Source organism: Lissotriton helveticus, chromosome 12, assembly GCF_964261635.1.
Source record: "Lissotriton helveticus chromosome 12, aLisHel1.1, whole genome shotgun sequence".
Lineage (NCBI taxonomy): Eukaryota > Metazoa > Chordata > Amphibia > Caudata > Salamandridae > Lissotriton > Lissotriton helveticus.
Genome location: NC_136073.1, coordinates 864,428,181 through 864,445,282, shown reverse-complemented (window position 1 = coordinate 864,445,282; position 17,102 = coordinate 864,428,181). Strand labels below are relative to the sequence as shown.

Sequence of the window (17,102 nt, the reverse complement as noted above, 5' to 3'; positions counted from 1 at the left end):
ATGACTCCAAAAATCTTCTCAAAGGAAGTCACGAGACCACCGCTAACAACTTTAAAAAAATGTGCTAGGCCCGTTGTGGAGGATGCGTTAAAGATAGAACGAACCATGGCTCCGAAATGCAAAGGCAAATCAGTATTTAAAAGAGCCTGAACCTCCGTACGTGTGTTAGCAATGTGAAGCACGAAAGTTTCACGGGCCGAGCTCAAGGCCACCTCTTTCTGGGACAATAGAGCTCTTATTCTAGCCATGCCGCTGAATTCTGCTCCCAAGGTCGGTATCTGTGGCCAAATGGAAGACTCCCTATGTTCACGTGTGGGAGGATAAAGAACATTTCTGCAGCAAATAACTCGCTCACTTACTGTTACTATGAAAGCTATACCTTTAATTAAACCACAACAGTTTTCATTATTGAGCATTAAATAACTACCATTCTCTAACAATTTAAACGTGGGGATGATAGCAGGAACTGGCGTGCCCTGTAAAACGCAAGCCATATTCGGTCGGTCCTTGTTACATGAACCGTGTAACTGTATGTGTCTGCACATTAAAGAATGATCTGGCGTCTCAGTACACTCATCCCCTGTTAGATAAACTTCTTGTTCATCCTTGAAACATCTGTATGTGTATGGGAGTGACCAGACCTCATGAAGAAAACCGCTACCTAAGGGTTCAAAACGACCTATTGGCACATATTTCATATAATTTGAAAACTTATATAAAGCAAAAGGCAGTGTTATTAAACCGTGGATAAGCCACGTAGCAGCAGTGGCTTCTGCCACAGAAAAAGGTAAAGATTCCAACCTTTCAATATGTAGCATAGAAAAGGAAGCATCACGCATTGAAAGCAAGCGTTGTTTGTCTGTCAAATTAAACGGTGCAAATAAAGAGGAAACGTTCATGTATCCCCAGGGAACTTTACCCATTTTCAGAGTCTGAAGTGTCCATGCAAACTGCATGATTGACCGTAATTGATTTTGACCATGGTATAATACTGACACTTCATCATGCACAATATCAACAACAGACGACACAATATTATCTAATGTGTAAATTCTAGAGGAAAGCACGTTAATGCTATTGTCAACAACTGCAAGCACTTTCTCAAGATTCGCCTGATCAATAGCCCTAAGGCGTGAAGCAGCCTCAATCTGTGAGAGTTTCCAAATTTCATTGTAAACCCCATATAACCACCTTTTCGACCTGCCACTAGCTGGGCCTTTAATGAAATCATTCAAATCCACGTCTGCATTCAGTTTGGAAAGGTGATACTTAACCGCAGGTAAAGTTGAATGTTTCAGCCAAGCTTGACACAACTTGCCCACAGAGTAAGAGGTGACAGTATGACTCAAATCAAACCGGGGATCAGATCTAACAGTCTTAAAACCGTCAGTTATATTTAAAAACCTTTTTTGGCAAGAATCAGCACTACGGTGCCAAAGCAGCCAACCCTTGGGATTCATACTGGAAATGTTAAAGGAGGAATTAAGAAGCAGAGCCTGTATATCTTTAATGGACAATTGAGTAAAATTACTCCAATCCTCATATTCCTCCAACTCCGGGAAAGACGGGGTGTTTAACCTTTTAGATGTAGCCAATCCCAAGCATGTGGTCTGGGAAATGGTTTCATTTAAAAACAACATATGATTCGGGATGAGACATGCACGGTGCAAAGCCTCAGTGCCTCGTACCTGCCAGGCCCTTGAACCCCAAACCGATTTAAGGTCTATTGTTTCCTTCCATAACTCATAGCCCCCAGTAACTAATTGATCTAGGAAGGCCTTCGAATACAACAATTTTGTATCGGTAAGTCTAACCTTGGACAGTGGCTGTTTGTGAAATTTAAAATAAAAGGACTCGGGATTGGACTGGTTAAAGTCAGTGAAATAAGTATACTTTTTAAGAAACGTTTCTGAACTCCCTTGTGTAGGTGCCGGGCAATGTTCCCACTGTGTAAAATTAACAGCATCCCTTCGGGAAGATGTCTTGTGTAAGAAGTGATTGCCATAATGTTGGTAACAGAACAATTCACCATAATTAGCAGATTCTAAATATAAATCCTCAGCATCAAAAGCAGCATAGTACTTCAAATCAGAAAACAAACTTTCCACAGCATTAACATCCCAATCATCAGAACGAATGTTTTGTATCACCACATCCCCCATATTCACTCTAAGCACATTAGGAACATTAACGACTTCCGTTGGGCCATGAATTTGAAATCGAACTGCATCCCACGCGATTCCATCCAGAACTGGCCATGCTGTGATGTTAACCAAAGTCAAGTCTCTTTTTAATCTGTGTGTAGAATGTGAAGAGGAAAGTGGGGCCAAAGTTCCATTTAAATGAGTAATGCAAGTTCTCTCCTCGACATAGTGTCCATTCATAATTCAAAAAAAATAAAACACAAAACCAATTGACATAAAAAGGTAAACCGAAAAAAGGACCAGCCAAATGTATATCCAAGGAGGAATCAAAAAATGTTTTTTAAACAGGCTAGCATATACCGCAATTTGAGAGGGTTTTTTCGAGGCAAGGGAAGCAGAGTCAAATGAAAATCTGGATTCCGTGGCTAAACGAGCTTGCAGGTCAGGCATGGACAAATCAGTGGGGTATTTATAGTCTGTCTCATCAATGTTAGTTCCTGGTAAATTATTTAATAAAGGACTGGAAACAGCAGGTAATTCGATGGCCACTTCAGGTTCAATATTAGAAGCAGTGGGCATAATTGAATTTCTCACAATGGTAGGACAGGAAACAGCTGGTGTCATGCTAAGAAGAATCGGCCACTCTGTGTATCTTGACATTGTCAATAGAAATAAACCTGTTTTCCTTACGACCTGGAAGTGGTGGTAAAATGACTGTTCTTGTGCCCTTCACTCCAAGCACTGGGACTGGAGCTCGATAGGAGGGACCAAACTCTTTCTTGTTGTCGATCTTCTCTCGAACCAGTTCTCCAACTTGGGGTAGCCAGCCAACCACCGGGATCTGCAACGCATCATCCGATGTGGAGGGCAAATGTTCCTTTGCAAGACTGTCTCTGGTCTTTTGTAGATTCTGTAAAACATTGCAATGTTCATCTGCGTCAAAGGAAGTGGCGCGAACCACAGAGTCTAGACCGTCAAGGTCAGGGACGTACATCTTGATGCCAAAGAGCATTTCGTATGGGGTCCGCCCACCCAGAGACCTTCTAGGGAGATTATTAAGAGCACGCTGCACGCCATAGAGGTGAGCCAGCCAGTTTCTGCCAGTGCCTATAACTCGGGCTGTCAAAGATTGCTTTAAATCACGGTTCATTCGTTCAACTACACTATTACCCTCAGGTCTGTAGGGTGACGAAAACTTGACTTGGACCCCCATCGAAGTCATGGCATCCTTATACGCCTTAGAGGCGAAAGCCGGACCCTGATCCGAATGGAAGGTACCACAGGCAAAAATCCCTATAAAGATACGCAAATCTCTAATGACAGTCCGTGAATCAGCGCTGCGATGTGGCCATACCCACACAAAGCGTGTGCATGAGTCAACTGCTACTAAGATGTACTTATACGCAGTATCAGATGAAAAAGGACCGCAGTGATCTAAATAAACACAGCCCAGTGGTTTATTAGAAATGTACAACTGAGTCTGTGGCGGACGCGCAGCAGTTGAAGGTTTAATCTGCTGGCATATGTCACAAAGAAGGACATAATCACGCGTCTGTTTGTACAGTCCCCGCCACCAGAAACGTTGTTGTAGTTGCGTTACAGTGGCTGAGACGCCCGCATGCGCAGACGCCACACCTTCATGAGCCGCTGTAATCAAGTCTGCTCTGCGATCCGAGTTGGGAATCAGCCGTTCCCCAACATCAGGAATTGTCACAAAAGGAACCTTTTCGGGACTTAAGTGGTATTTATACTTCGAAGGGAATCCCGCAGGATGTTTACTTCCCTTCTCAGAGGCAGCAATCGCTGCCAAGATGTCGCTATCAATCTTGGTTTTAGACCTAGTAACTGCTGCAACTAAGTATGTAGATACTGCTGATTTCGCTGCTTCATCAGCAAGCGAGTTGCCAACAGCGTGAACTCCTACGCGCTGATGACCGAGAGTATGAATCACATAAACGAGTGGCAACATAGCCTTAAGCTCTGCTACTCGAACCCAGATCATTTTATGTTTTATTGTGCTACCCTTGGAATCATGAAAATCATTTTGAATCCAAAAGAACAAGTTTTCATTGTAAGACTGGACACAGTAGTAAGAATCACTTACAATTAGAGTAGTAACACTTGGATCTGCGTACTCCAAAGCTAGTAAGAGAGCACGAAGCTCTGCCAATTGTGCGGTGCAATCGCCCAGGGGCAACGTGTGCACTTCCCTGGAAATGAACTCATCATCCAACATTGCACCTACCACAATGGCGCATGCGGAAACGTAGGCATGTTTAGAGCCATGCGCAACCTGCGCCGACCCATCAGTGTAAATGATGCAATGGAAGTCCTCCAAAGGTCGCATAGCCAGAGGAGCAGGATGAACGAATTCATACTGCAAGTACTCTTGCGACCGTAAGGAGGCGTCAAAAATAAACATGACATCCGTGGATGACAATGACGCAGCCCACTGAATCCACCGAGGGTGCAAAGCTTTTGAATTTGGTACACTGGCTTTTGTGACTGCCTCCAAGTGAGGACAGGGTGTTACCACTAGCATGCGTTTCCCCTGAGACAGTGCTCGTTCCTTAAGAATTGCCATCTGTACAGCAGTTAAAACCTTTTCCACTGTGGGAAACCGCATCTCAGCCGAAGTGTACAAGTGTGACTTGTAAGCAATAGGTACTGTGTCACCTTCATTAAAAGTGAGGTAAGTGAAACCCACCGTCCCAGGAATTATTCTTATTACCAGGTTGGTGTGGTTATCACGAGTCAGTAAATATTTAGAAGCGAGCAGATCAGCCTGCAAGGATTGCAAAATGGCTGAATGCTCAGGCAGCCAGCATGATTTTGAGAAAGTTGGTTGTATCAAAGCATACAAAGGCTTGATACGCTGGGCATATTCCGGAATGTAAGTTCTGCCGAAATTAAAAAAACCCAGCAAAGACTGTAATTTTTTCAGTGTTGTAGGAGCGCGCAATTGTGCGCATTTCTCCAAGAAGTGAGGAGCCAAGCCTCTACCTTCATTGTTCAGCTCATAGCCGAGGAACAACACCGTGTGTTCTGCAATGTGCGATTTTGCAAAATTAAATTTGTAACCCATATCAGCAAAGGTACAAATTATAGAATTCACTCGACACAGATGCATCCAAATCTCGTCGTCTGTGAGATAAATATCATCCACATAAGAACATGCATCTGGATCGATTCCCTCCAACAGAGTGACTATTCTGGAGGTGAAGACTCCAGGACTATTTTTGTAGCCCATTGGGAGTCGCCGGAAGCGTTTTTGCACCCCAGCGGACGTAAAACTTGTCCACTGGGAGCTAAAGTCATCCAGTCTGTGGGCATAAAAACCATTGGAAATGTCAAGCGTTGTCTTGAAACGCTTACGCACTAGACTATCCACTAGGGCAGAGCCGTGAGTATTCTGTACTGCACAGTTACGGCAATGCGAGTTCAAATGCCGGTAATCCAATACCAAACGATATGATCCGTCAGGTTTGGTCACAGTAAAAAGGGGATTATTCATTGGTGACACACACGTTTCAATAACTCCCTGATATTCCAATTGTTCAAGGATTTCTGCGACGGCAGCTTTAGCTTCACGCCGTATGGGATATTGAGGCTGAGGCTGCGGCTCAGACCGCAAAGGAATTTCGTGGCATGGGGACAATTTGTCCCAACCACATTGGTTGCGGTAGAGAGCCGGTGCAAGAGCCAGAGCCCACTCTTCTGCAAAATGTTGCGCATGCTCAGTCGAGACAGTGTGCGCGAAACTGGGAAGGATTACCTCCTCCCCTCGCGGCGCTGCGAGCACAAAAGGTGGGGGCCAGTCAGCCTCGGAAAGCAAAATGTCGTACGTAGACGAAAGGTTCTCCCAAAATACCCCTCTGACAGTACGTTGTATGTCACCTTCAATTAACAGGACAATTTCAAAAAGTCTTTCAGGGGGAGCTAATCTCGTATCGGCTGTTTCTATTACAACAAACACTTCAGTCGCTGTCACCCTCAGTAGTGGACGGAGCGCCTCCCTGACTATGGTAATCTCCGCCGCGCTGTCCAGCAAGGTCAGAGCCCACGTCAGATTCCGAAGCCGCGTTCTCACTATCTGTGGCATATCTATGCGCTGTTAAGGCTGCGACTTTCTTCTTCGCAAACTGCGGACGCTTAGGCGTAGAATCCTCCTGCTTCACTGCGCCGTCCGTCTGGCGGGACTGACCACGTCCTTGTTGGCCACCACGTCCACGTCCACCCCCTCCTCCTCCACCGGTCTTCGGGGCCGATGTTTCCTGAAAGGAACGAGGAGAGCGTTGATCAGAACCCTGAAATCGATCAGGTGATTTAATCATCGCGCGATCGCGCAAATCATAAACTTTTTCCGGCGGCGCAGGTGCTTGTACTGCAGGAAAAGAATCCTGAGTCTGTGTATTCGTCTTCCCCTGAGTTTGTTTCTTAGGCCAATTTTGTTTCTTGGACTTGGGTTGGACATCTGTCACTGCAGATTGTCCCTGAGGTTGTTTTTTCTCCTTTACTGGAAAATATTTCAGACCTCTACTTGTGCGGCCAATTGTCTTATAAGCGGCCACCACAATCTTTGCTAACTGGCGGGGTTTGTCGGCATCGGGCAGAGCAGCCAAAGCATTCGACACCTGAAAGTTTACTGCATCTCCTTCAACATTGGAGAGAATGAGATCACTTACAATCTCAAAAGAACCACACAGGCGCATACCCAATTCAACCGCTGCCTCTGGACCGTGATCATTCTGAACACGTCTAATTATTTCAGGCAGGGCAGTCATAGACGGGGTGCCGAAGCACCTTGTATAAACTGCCGCAAATGTTTTTCCCCAGCTCTCACAGTCAACAAGTTCAGGAGTTATATCCTTCGGTAGAGTAATCGTTAACATTCTATGTTTATCAGCAGGAGTAGAATTCGGAAAAACCGCCTCCAGTTGATCAAACTTCTCTGCTAGCCAGAATGGGAAGTCATCGTTGTCAACTGGACGCGCACCAAAAACCGAATTAACCATCACTGGATTGAGACGCATTCCGCCTCGTTCCATGGGAGCGGCCGCACCCCCCTGGGGACCACCAGGAAGATGTCGACCGATGTATTGCACTAAAGCACGAATCACGGAAATTGAAACAACATGTAACCTGCGAATTTCAGCTAGGGTACAAGCCCCGTGATTCGGGTGCGGGGTAAAGCCACCCAACGCAGGCCAATTCGTACCTGGAATTGAGAGCGGACCTAACCTCGCTGCGGACAAAGAGTGGGGGAGGGCGCCATCAAACCAAACTCGATGCTGCCAATGATCAATAGGTATTTCCAATGCCCTGTACGGCGTATATTCAGCCGGGACATCCGAGGCGGTGTAGGAGTGGAACAAACCAGAATTAGCGTCCACAGCCGGAAACGTAACCCAAGAGTAAAACAACTCGTAAGGAAACGCCGGATCTGCACATACCACGAAAATCACAGCCATCCCATCTACTGGGACTTGGTACGTCTGAAGATGGTTGCGTACCGCTACGCGACTATGCTGCGCAATAGCCACCGCCGCCATGACAACACTGGAAACAAGAACACACAAAGAACACTTTGTAGCACAACTGGGTAGTAATTCAAAGAAACCGTTTAAGGAAGAATCAAGCTTGAATAAAGACCTATTTCAAAAAATAGGTAGGTTTCACCGACACCCCGTTTTCCGGAAACGGATGTGAAGGGGTTAAGGCATGAACGATAAACTACTCGAGTGTCATGATACAAGACCACCGAAACCGTTGGGCGCCATGTTGCAGGGTTTCTGTACTCACACAGAACTGTGCACAGAGGAGTGGAACCTCGGCAAATTAGGGTGTCCCAAAACTTACCTTAGCAACCAACTCACCCCTTACCGAGCTAGCTACAGTGTCTCATTGGACATATCAAACTCCCAATGTTTAGACAAACCAGAACATGAACTTACAGTACCTCAGGGTACGTGGAACTCATGAACACTCTTTCGTTATATTATCATTACAAACCAGAACATGGAGTAAAGAAGACACATGTGCATTTGAAATGTTTATTTACTAATGCCGTCTTCTCAGGCGCAGTATCTTAGATAATACAAGTATACTTATTATCAGTAGCAAAATTATCAGCATAGTTACTAAGACATAAAAAGCGAATGGTGACAGCATGTTAACATGCTGTAATGAATAAGAGTTAACAACACTTATCTCTCACCCTCCCTAACACATATATTATATTATTAGCTAAGAAGGTCTCTTTGGGTTGTTTTAGGGCGGGCCCATACCGTAGTGTCCTAGCATGAAGGAATCACATCAGCATACACCAGCTCTCTCTGCATGTGCACCGCATCAAGTGTGTTAACAATTCTCGTGCAAAGCAATATCAATCCCGCCTCAAGCCCAAGTTGGCAAAGGCTGCACTTGTGTTATGACTATGAAGGCGTGGAGATCAGACCTCATAACAATTCCATATCGTGTTGCTCCTGAAACTTCAGCACTCTCCGTGCAGACATGGTTTATTAAACAAAACTGATATCAGAGCAATAACATATTATTCTCACATACACCACGGCAAACAACTAGGTTGAAAGCTAAGTCAACAATTAAGGGTCGTGTGCAGAAGTTGCAAGAAAGGAAAAATGGCGTTTAAATCTCAAATGTACCTATGCTAACTTAACACGATATAAGGATATATAGGAGCTATATAACACACACACACACAACCCCTCACACACACACCCACAACCCCACACACACAAAACCACACCCACACACACAACCCCACACACACACCCACACAACCCCACAAACACACACACAACCCCACACACACACACACAACCCCCCCAACACCTTCCCACACACACACCCACACAACCTACTCACACACTGCCCCCTCACACACTGCCCCCTCACACCCCCCCACCCACAAACACACACAAAACCGCACACACATGCAAAACCACACACAACCCCACACACACACACAACCCCCCCACACACAACCCCCCACACACACAACCCCACACACAACGCCCCACACACAACGCCCCACACACACAACCCCACACACATACCCAACCCCATACACATACCCAACCACACACACCCACACACACTGCCCCCTCACACACTGCCCCCTCACACGCTGCCCCCACACACTGCCCCCTCACACGCTACCCCCTCACACACACTCCCACACAACCCCCACACACACAAACACCAAAACACACACACACACGCAACACCACACACACAACCCCCCCACACACAACCCCATACACACACACAACCCCAAACACAACCAACCCCACACACACAACCAACCACACACACATACTCAACCACACACACATACCCAACCACACACACCCAACCACACACAAATACACAACCCCCTCACACACTGCCCCCTCACACACTGCCCCTCACACACTGCCCCCTCACACACACGCCCCCTCACACCCACACCCCCCACACACCCCCCCCCACACACACACCCCCCCCACACACACACCCCCCACACACACACCCCCCACACCCACCCCCCCCACACACACCCCCCCACACACACACCCCCCACACACACACCCCCACACACACACCCCCACACACACACACCCACACACACACCCCCACACACACCCCCACACACACAAAAACAACCACACACACGCAAAACCGCACACACGCAAAACCCCACACACAAACACACACACACACACAACCACACACAAACACAAACACACACACACATAACAAAACACAGCATAGCATAACAAAGCATAGAATAGCAAAACATAGCATAGCATAGCATAACAAAACAAAGCATAGGATAGCTAAAAACAACAAATCATAGCATAGCATAACAAAACACAACAAAACATAGCTGGCATAACAAAACATAGCATAACAAAACAAAGCATAGCATAACAAAACATAGCATAGCATAACAAAACATAGCATAGCATAAGAAAACACAACAAAACATAGCATAACAAAACATAACAAAACAAAGCATAGCATAACATAAAGCATAGCAAAACAAAACATAGCATAGTATAACAAAACATAGCATAACATAACAAAACACAACAAAACATAGCAGAACAAAACATAGCATAACATAACACAACATAGCATAACATAACAAAACAAAGCATAGCATAACAAAACATAGCATAACAAAACATAGCAAAACACAACAAAACATAGCATAACAAAACACAACAAAACCGCATGGCATTACAAAACATAGCATAGCAAAGCATAGTACGCATAACATAACATAGCACAGCATAACAAAGCATAGCATAGCAAAACATAGCATGACAAAACAAAACATAGCATAGTATAACACAACACAGCATGGCATACAAAATCAAAGCATAGGATAGCAAAACAAAACATAGCATAGCATATAGCATCACTCAGCACCACCACAGCATCACTCAGGGGCACCACAACATTACTATGCGCTACCACAGCATCACTGAACACCACAGCATCACTCATTCGCCACCACAACATCACTTAGCACCACCACAGCATCAATCTGTGCAGCCATTCAACAACAACTGGTTCAAATATGTTCTTTCAATGTTTCAAGCTTTATTACAAATGTCACAAAAAGATGTTAATATTTCACTTATGTTCTTGGATTTTGTCACAATAAAATACACTGAACATAATCTTCACAAACGTTATTTACAAAAGTTTAAGCTATTGCCATTATAAATTACAATAACTTTTATTTAAGTATTATTAAAAATAATAAAATCCATTGTTATTTGTAATATCAATGCATGTAAGTCACGTAAATACAACACATATTGCATTACAAATGCTATAGGTGTCACATTTGCAAAAGTTATAACTATTGGCATTGTAAATGACAAAGCTATTAATTTCACTATTTTCAAAACCAACACATAAATAAAAAATGTGTCATTTACAATACCAATAGCTCAAACTTTCCTAATGCGAGACCTATTGCATTGCAAATGCTTGTTAGTGCCTGTGCCTATTTTCTGTGTCAGTCTAACCCTGCAATGGGGTAACGTAGATATTCACTGGAGTTGAGCCCAATTTGGGCCTTCCGATGACTTGGGGCCCGCTGAAGGGTTGTGGGGGGCCCCCTGCAGGGCTGAGACTGGGGTGGCCTGCGTTTCACTCCTGCGACCCTGTCTGTCTGCTATGCCACCCTGGATGTTTGTAACAGGCAAGGGCATGATACTGTGGTGCTTCCTTCTCTCTTAGAGCAGTATTCATTTTTGTCCTGGTTCATTTGGGCAGTCCCTCTAAACCCCACACTTAAATTTTTTTAAATGGCTCAAAGCATTTTCTTTTTTGTTGGTACCGGTTATATTTCTTTTTAATTTCAAAGTATTTTATAGATTTTTATAAACAAGTACATTAGCATTCCTGTTACGAGGTTTAGCCAAACTTAACTTGTGTTGCAGTAAATACAGGTACATTGGTGTACATGTTTAGCTAATCCCCTCTACATTGACTTGCTGGAAAATTAGGCAAAGGATGATAGAAAGAGAGAGAATAGGAAAGAAAGGGTGAAATAGAGTATACTATAACTTTGTATCCCCATCATACAATTTCCAATACACTCATAACAACTATTAAGAAATATGTATCAATCGCTCTATGCGCTCTACCAAAAGGCCAAGGACTGAATGAGCATGTGGACTGAACTCCTTTGTAACTCAGGGACAGGCCCTTTGAGACACTCACACTGTCTTCCCGCCTCTCCACCAGGGCTTTCAAGCGCCTTGTCATGAACACCCATTCACACCACACGCTCACCAAGATACCAAGAGGGGACGTAGTTCACCTTACTAACAAGGCAGCCCATGCTCCAAGTACTTTGCTACAGACCTCCGCAACAATACAGTCACTAGTCTCCCTATTTGGCCATAGAAATAATGTTGCCAGTGATTATGATCCGCAGGAAATTAATTTTGTAAGGGTGAAGGAAAAACAATCCCTATTGGGGGAAGATGATGAGGACCCATCGTCGCTTTTTGTAGCGAGAAGTCCTAGCCCCGCTCCCAAACCCCTTGTGTCTGCCTCCACATCAGGGTCGAGGGACGTAAGTAGGCCAGCGTTGAGGGTTCTCAGCTGGAATGTAGCAGGACTTGCTCGTAACACCGACATTCCTGACTGGAACTCCTTTGTCGAATCCTTCGGGATTTGTCTGTTGCAGGAAACATGGTGCTTGGAACCAAGACACAGGGTGGGTTATACTACCTACTTTGTGCCTGCGTCCCAACCACCTGGAAGTAAAGGCCGCCCGTCCGGTGGCCTCTTAATCTGGGTTAGTATTTCGCTGGGGCTAACTACCAGACACATACCCACAAAATCTCCCGATCTACAGAGAGTCTCAATCAAATGCCATGGGGGGAAAAAGCTAGAAGTCTTTAACATCTATTTAAGAGGTGCAAGGGGTGGTGTCTCCATGCTACCACTTACAGGTATTGAGGAGGAGCTCGGATCCTGTAAGGCTGACTCCCTTGTTCTACTGGCGGGGGACCTTAACTGTTCCTTTGAACCACTTGCCAGTGAGGATATCCTAGATATCTGGGAAGAAGATGCTACGAGAGGTATTCCAGCGCTCTCTCTCTCCCCCATCAAAAAATGGACTCAGAGCGCCATAGATCTGAATGCTCTATGTCTAGAATTTGGCCTTAGAGCAACTAACAGTAGATCCAAGTCCGACTCCCATGGGGCTCATACATACAACAGGGTGGGCCATACCTCACGGATCGACTATATATTGTTGAACCATAGCCTTTGGGCACATTTCCATGACATGGAGGTCCTGCCAACTACTGATAGTGACCACAATCCAATAGCCCTGATTCTGACCCCCCCCTGGAAGGGTATGACCCCAATTCCACCATCACATACATGGAAATCAACGCATGAAGTACGCCCCTCGAACTGTGGTAGGCGGCTAAAATGGAAGAAGGTTGCTGCGGATGAGGGAAGGATGACACTAGCTAAATCTATAATGTCTTCTGTGAAGGTGCGGTTGGACTCCCCGGGACTCAGTAGTTCTGATGCCCCGAAACTGTTTATAGATACAACTAAAGCACTAGGTGAATTGTTCACTATCCACTCAACAGGTGCAAGGGATAAGAAAAGAGGCGTGCCAAAGAGCGGCGCGAGTTGGCTTTCCCCAGCCTGCCGCTCTGCAAAACGTGAACTCATCAGAGCAGTGAAATCCAAAGTTGCTGGACTCATCAGCCTTGCTAGGAAAGGCTACAAAAAAGCACTAGTCACGGCAAGGGCCGACCACGAAACTAAATTCTGGAATGATCTAATGGCGGCCAGCTCCAAGAAAGACTCGAAGGGCTTCTGGGAATTGATGAGAGCAAGGGATAAACCCGCGGACTCCCTATTGACATGTAATATAACTGAGGAGGCGTGGTACGCCCATTTTCTTCAACTTTACTCCCTATCTGGGGGTCCTCCAGTCAGTCCGTTGGATCTGCCGTACATTGAATGTCCTGATCATCATAATGAGGATAATTGCTTTCTTGCCAAGGAAGTAGAGGGGGCGATTAAGTGCCTGGTCCCGAATAAGGCTGCGGGACCCGACGGAATCCCAGGTGACCTACTACGGGCTAACCCAGAAGAGTGGAGCAGACTTATTGCCTTACTTCTAAACGCTGTCTTGTTGGGTGGGCACCTGCCCGACTCATGGAGGGGCGCGGAGGTCGTCCCAATTTTTAAAAAAGGGAGCCAGGACGATCCCGCAAACTACCGCCCAATTAGCTTGCTGGACTCCACGCAGAAGGTAGCTGGCAAGGTTTTGCTAGGAAGAGTTTTGCAGTGGGTCGAGGAAAAACAAATTCTTTCAGACTACCAGGCTGGTTTCAGATCCGGAACGGGGACCATTGAACAGACTTTCCGGCTATTAATGATCTACTGGAAAGTGGTTGTACTGGGCAAGGGCAGTCTGTACCTTGCGTTCATAGATTTATGGACTGCCTTTGACCTGGTTCCGCGTGTCCAATTGTGGAGTGTCCTCGAAGCACTGGGAATCCCTCCATACCTACTAAATTTGCTCCTAAAGTTACACGAGAGCAACTTTGCACAGATTAGGTGGGGTGATCAGGGTCAAAAAACATCACGTATCCCTGTAAATAGGGGTGTCCGCCAGGGTTGTGTGCTAGCCCCCACTCTGTTTTCACTATATGTAAATGGAGTGGTGGAGCACCTTCTCAACCAACCAGCAGATGCACCTACCCTGGCTGGTAGGAAAATCCCCACCCTCCTATTTGCAGATGACACCCTCCTGATCTCAAAAACCCCAGTAGGCTTGCAACGCCTACTCACCAGCTTCAAGGACTTCTGTGAATCTAGGGGTCTTGCTATTAATGTAGGCAAAACTAAGTTCCTGGTCCTAAACCCCCCAAGGAAAACTGTTATTCCACCTTCCTTGGACTCTGTCCCACTCGAGAGGGTAAAAGAGTTCGATTATTTAGGTATTCGCCTATGTCATTCCATGAGTTGGAAACCTCACCACCAAAAGATATTGTTGACTCATAAGAGGGTGGTAGGGGCACTTTTGAAGGAACAACGTACCTTTGCACTTAAACCCGTTGGTCCTGTTCTGGACATCTACAGGGCAAGGGGGGTGAGCGCAGCTTTGTATGGGTCTGAACTGCGGGGTGTTCAGAAAGTAGACTTTCTGACCCACTCTGAAAATAAATTCCACAAAGATCTTATGGGCTTACCGCATAGCACACCATCTCTCCCACTTCTCTTAGATGCGGGCACTCGCCCAATAAGTGATCAGGCGAGGTTGCGCCCCCTCCTCCTATGGGCACGAATCTGGAGGGTACCTGAACTATCTAGTTATGCCGAAGGCCTAAGTGAACTACTCTCAACATCTGGCTGGTATAAGGTCCGGTGGTTAAGAGAAGTTAAGTGCCTTCTTTGTGACCTGGGCCTTGAGGATTCCTGGGCTAATAGAACTGCCCCGCCTAAACAGATCCTAAAGAAGCTATATTGGTCATGGGTGACGCATGGCAGGAACTGCAGCTCTAAACTGTGCAGAACCACTGTAGAATTTTTGATGGTTAAGGAGGTCCCCTTTTGCGAACCATACTTAGATATGATTTCCAAATCCTGGGATAGGGCACTTTATTTCAAGTTCAGGGTGGGCTCACTGCCAGAGGGGGAATTGACTGTCAGCTGGAAAATACCGGCGCAAACAACATCGAATTGCCCTTTCTGTGTAAATAGGCCCGAGACAGTCTCTCACTTACTGTTTGAATGCCCAGTCTATGCAGTCCCTCGCCGCGTTTGGCTGAAGCCACTCTGCAGGACCCTTGGCACCAGATCTCATCTGGAGGCCATACGAATTTTAAGATTAGATCCCCGCCCCCTGTTTGCCTGTTGCCTGGCCAAATTCCTTGGTTGGGCGTGGCGGGTTAGATCCTCTAGGCTACTGAGTCTCCCATAAATACCTATTGTACTTGTGCCAATGTTTTATTTGTATGGTATTAATCAATGACTAATTTGTATATTTGTATCAAGGAACAGAGTGCTCTCTGATTGTATCGTGATTTTAATGTTCTTATTTTGCTCTGTAATGCTTTTTAAGATATGTTCAATATATCGAAATAAAGCTGTTTCTACTACTACTACTACCAAGAGGGGACGTAGTTCACAGTGGGGATATACAAGAGTCATGTGTTGGGTGAAAAACAAAACAACACTAACAAAACATCAAGAACAAGCACTGGCAAAGCCAGTAGGTTTTGAGTTGGCTGCCTACCATTTGTATTTGCCGATGTTCGTTTTCTTTGGAAATGGTTTTTGTAAAACGTTTTTGAAAAGACCACTCAATGATGGAGGTTCATGTGTGAACGTGCATGCATATGCATGCCTAGCCATCTTTGAATGGTTTTTGTAATGAAGGTTTATATGCAAGGTGGGACAATAACATTTTTGTCTTACTTTTGTAAAACAAGAAAAATCACAGATGGCCACCTGTGCGTGCACATTCTACACAAGCACAATGTTATCACCCACATAGAAAATACCAAGTTAGGACGTCTGTCTTTGAATTTGAATGGTTTTTACAGTATAGCCAAACGTATTCAAAGATGGCTGCCGGTGCATGTACACAGTGTCGGCAGTCTTTGAATGATGAAAATTATCACAAAAACCATTCAAAGATGGCTGCGGGGTGCATGAAGATGATGTCAGCAGTCTTCAAAGATGGCTGCTGGTGCATGTACATAGTGTCGGCAGTCTTTAAATTATGAAAATCATCACAAAAACCATTCAAAGATGACTGCCGGTGCATGTACGTGGTGTCGGCAATCTTTGAATGATGAAAATCATCCCCAAAAACCATTCAAAGAAGGCCACCTGTGTGTGAGCAAAGATGTGTGACACTTACAGTGACTGCACAGGATGTATCACATTTCAAAGCGGTGCATGGAGCCAGTATTAGTGTTTGTGGAGCTATTTGCCCTTGCACAATAAAGTAGTTAATATAAAAAAAAAAAAAAAAATTTTAAAAAGAGGACCGATTGTCGCACTGAAGGGGACTTTTTCCTATGTGGGTGATGACATTGTGCTGGGCATCGTGCCATCACTTACACGGAAGGGAACCATGGCTGAAGTGGGCAGACCTATTTCCCCATGTGGTTTCGGCGCTGAGTGAAAGAGCAATGTGAATGACTCTACAACAGACCGATGGGTGACAAGGCCAGAATGAATACCCCGAATATTTTTTTAAGAGTCTTTTTTTTTACAATTCTTTTTATTGAACAAGGCATCAACAAAAGACACAATACGGAAAAATCACATTACATTCAGCATTACATTTGTAGAAGGGGGGGGAGGTGAGGAACAAAAGTGCATAGTTGCCAAGAGACTTCACGGGGATGAGGAAACATCAATAACAGAATCTCTATGTGG

At 45.3% G+C, this 17,102-nt stretch overlaps 1 protein-coding gene across 3 annotated transcripts in view; it reads right to left on the bottom strand.

Moving 5' to 3' along the window:
* The window catches only part of LRRC25 (leucine rich repeat containing 25), a 109,432-nt gene that overhangs the window by 52,338 nt on the left and 39,992 nt on the right, over positions 1-17,102 (bottom strand). Inside the window, exon 1 of one of the 3 annotated variants that reach the window (XM_078668231.1) lies at positions 2,838-3,051. The exons of the other annotated variants lie outside the window; for them this stretch is intronic. The gene's annotated coding sequence lies outside the window, so the exon portion shown is untranslated. Of the gene's footprint in view, positions 1-2,837; positions 3,052-17,102 lie in introns of those variants that run through there. 3 annotated transcript variants of the gene reach the window in all.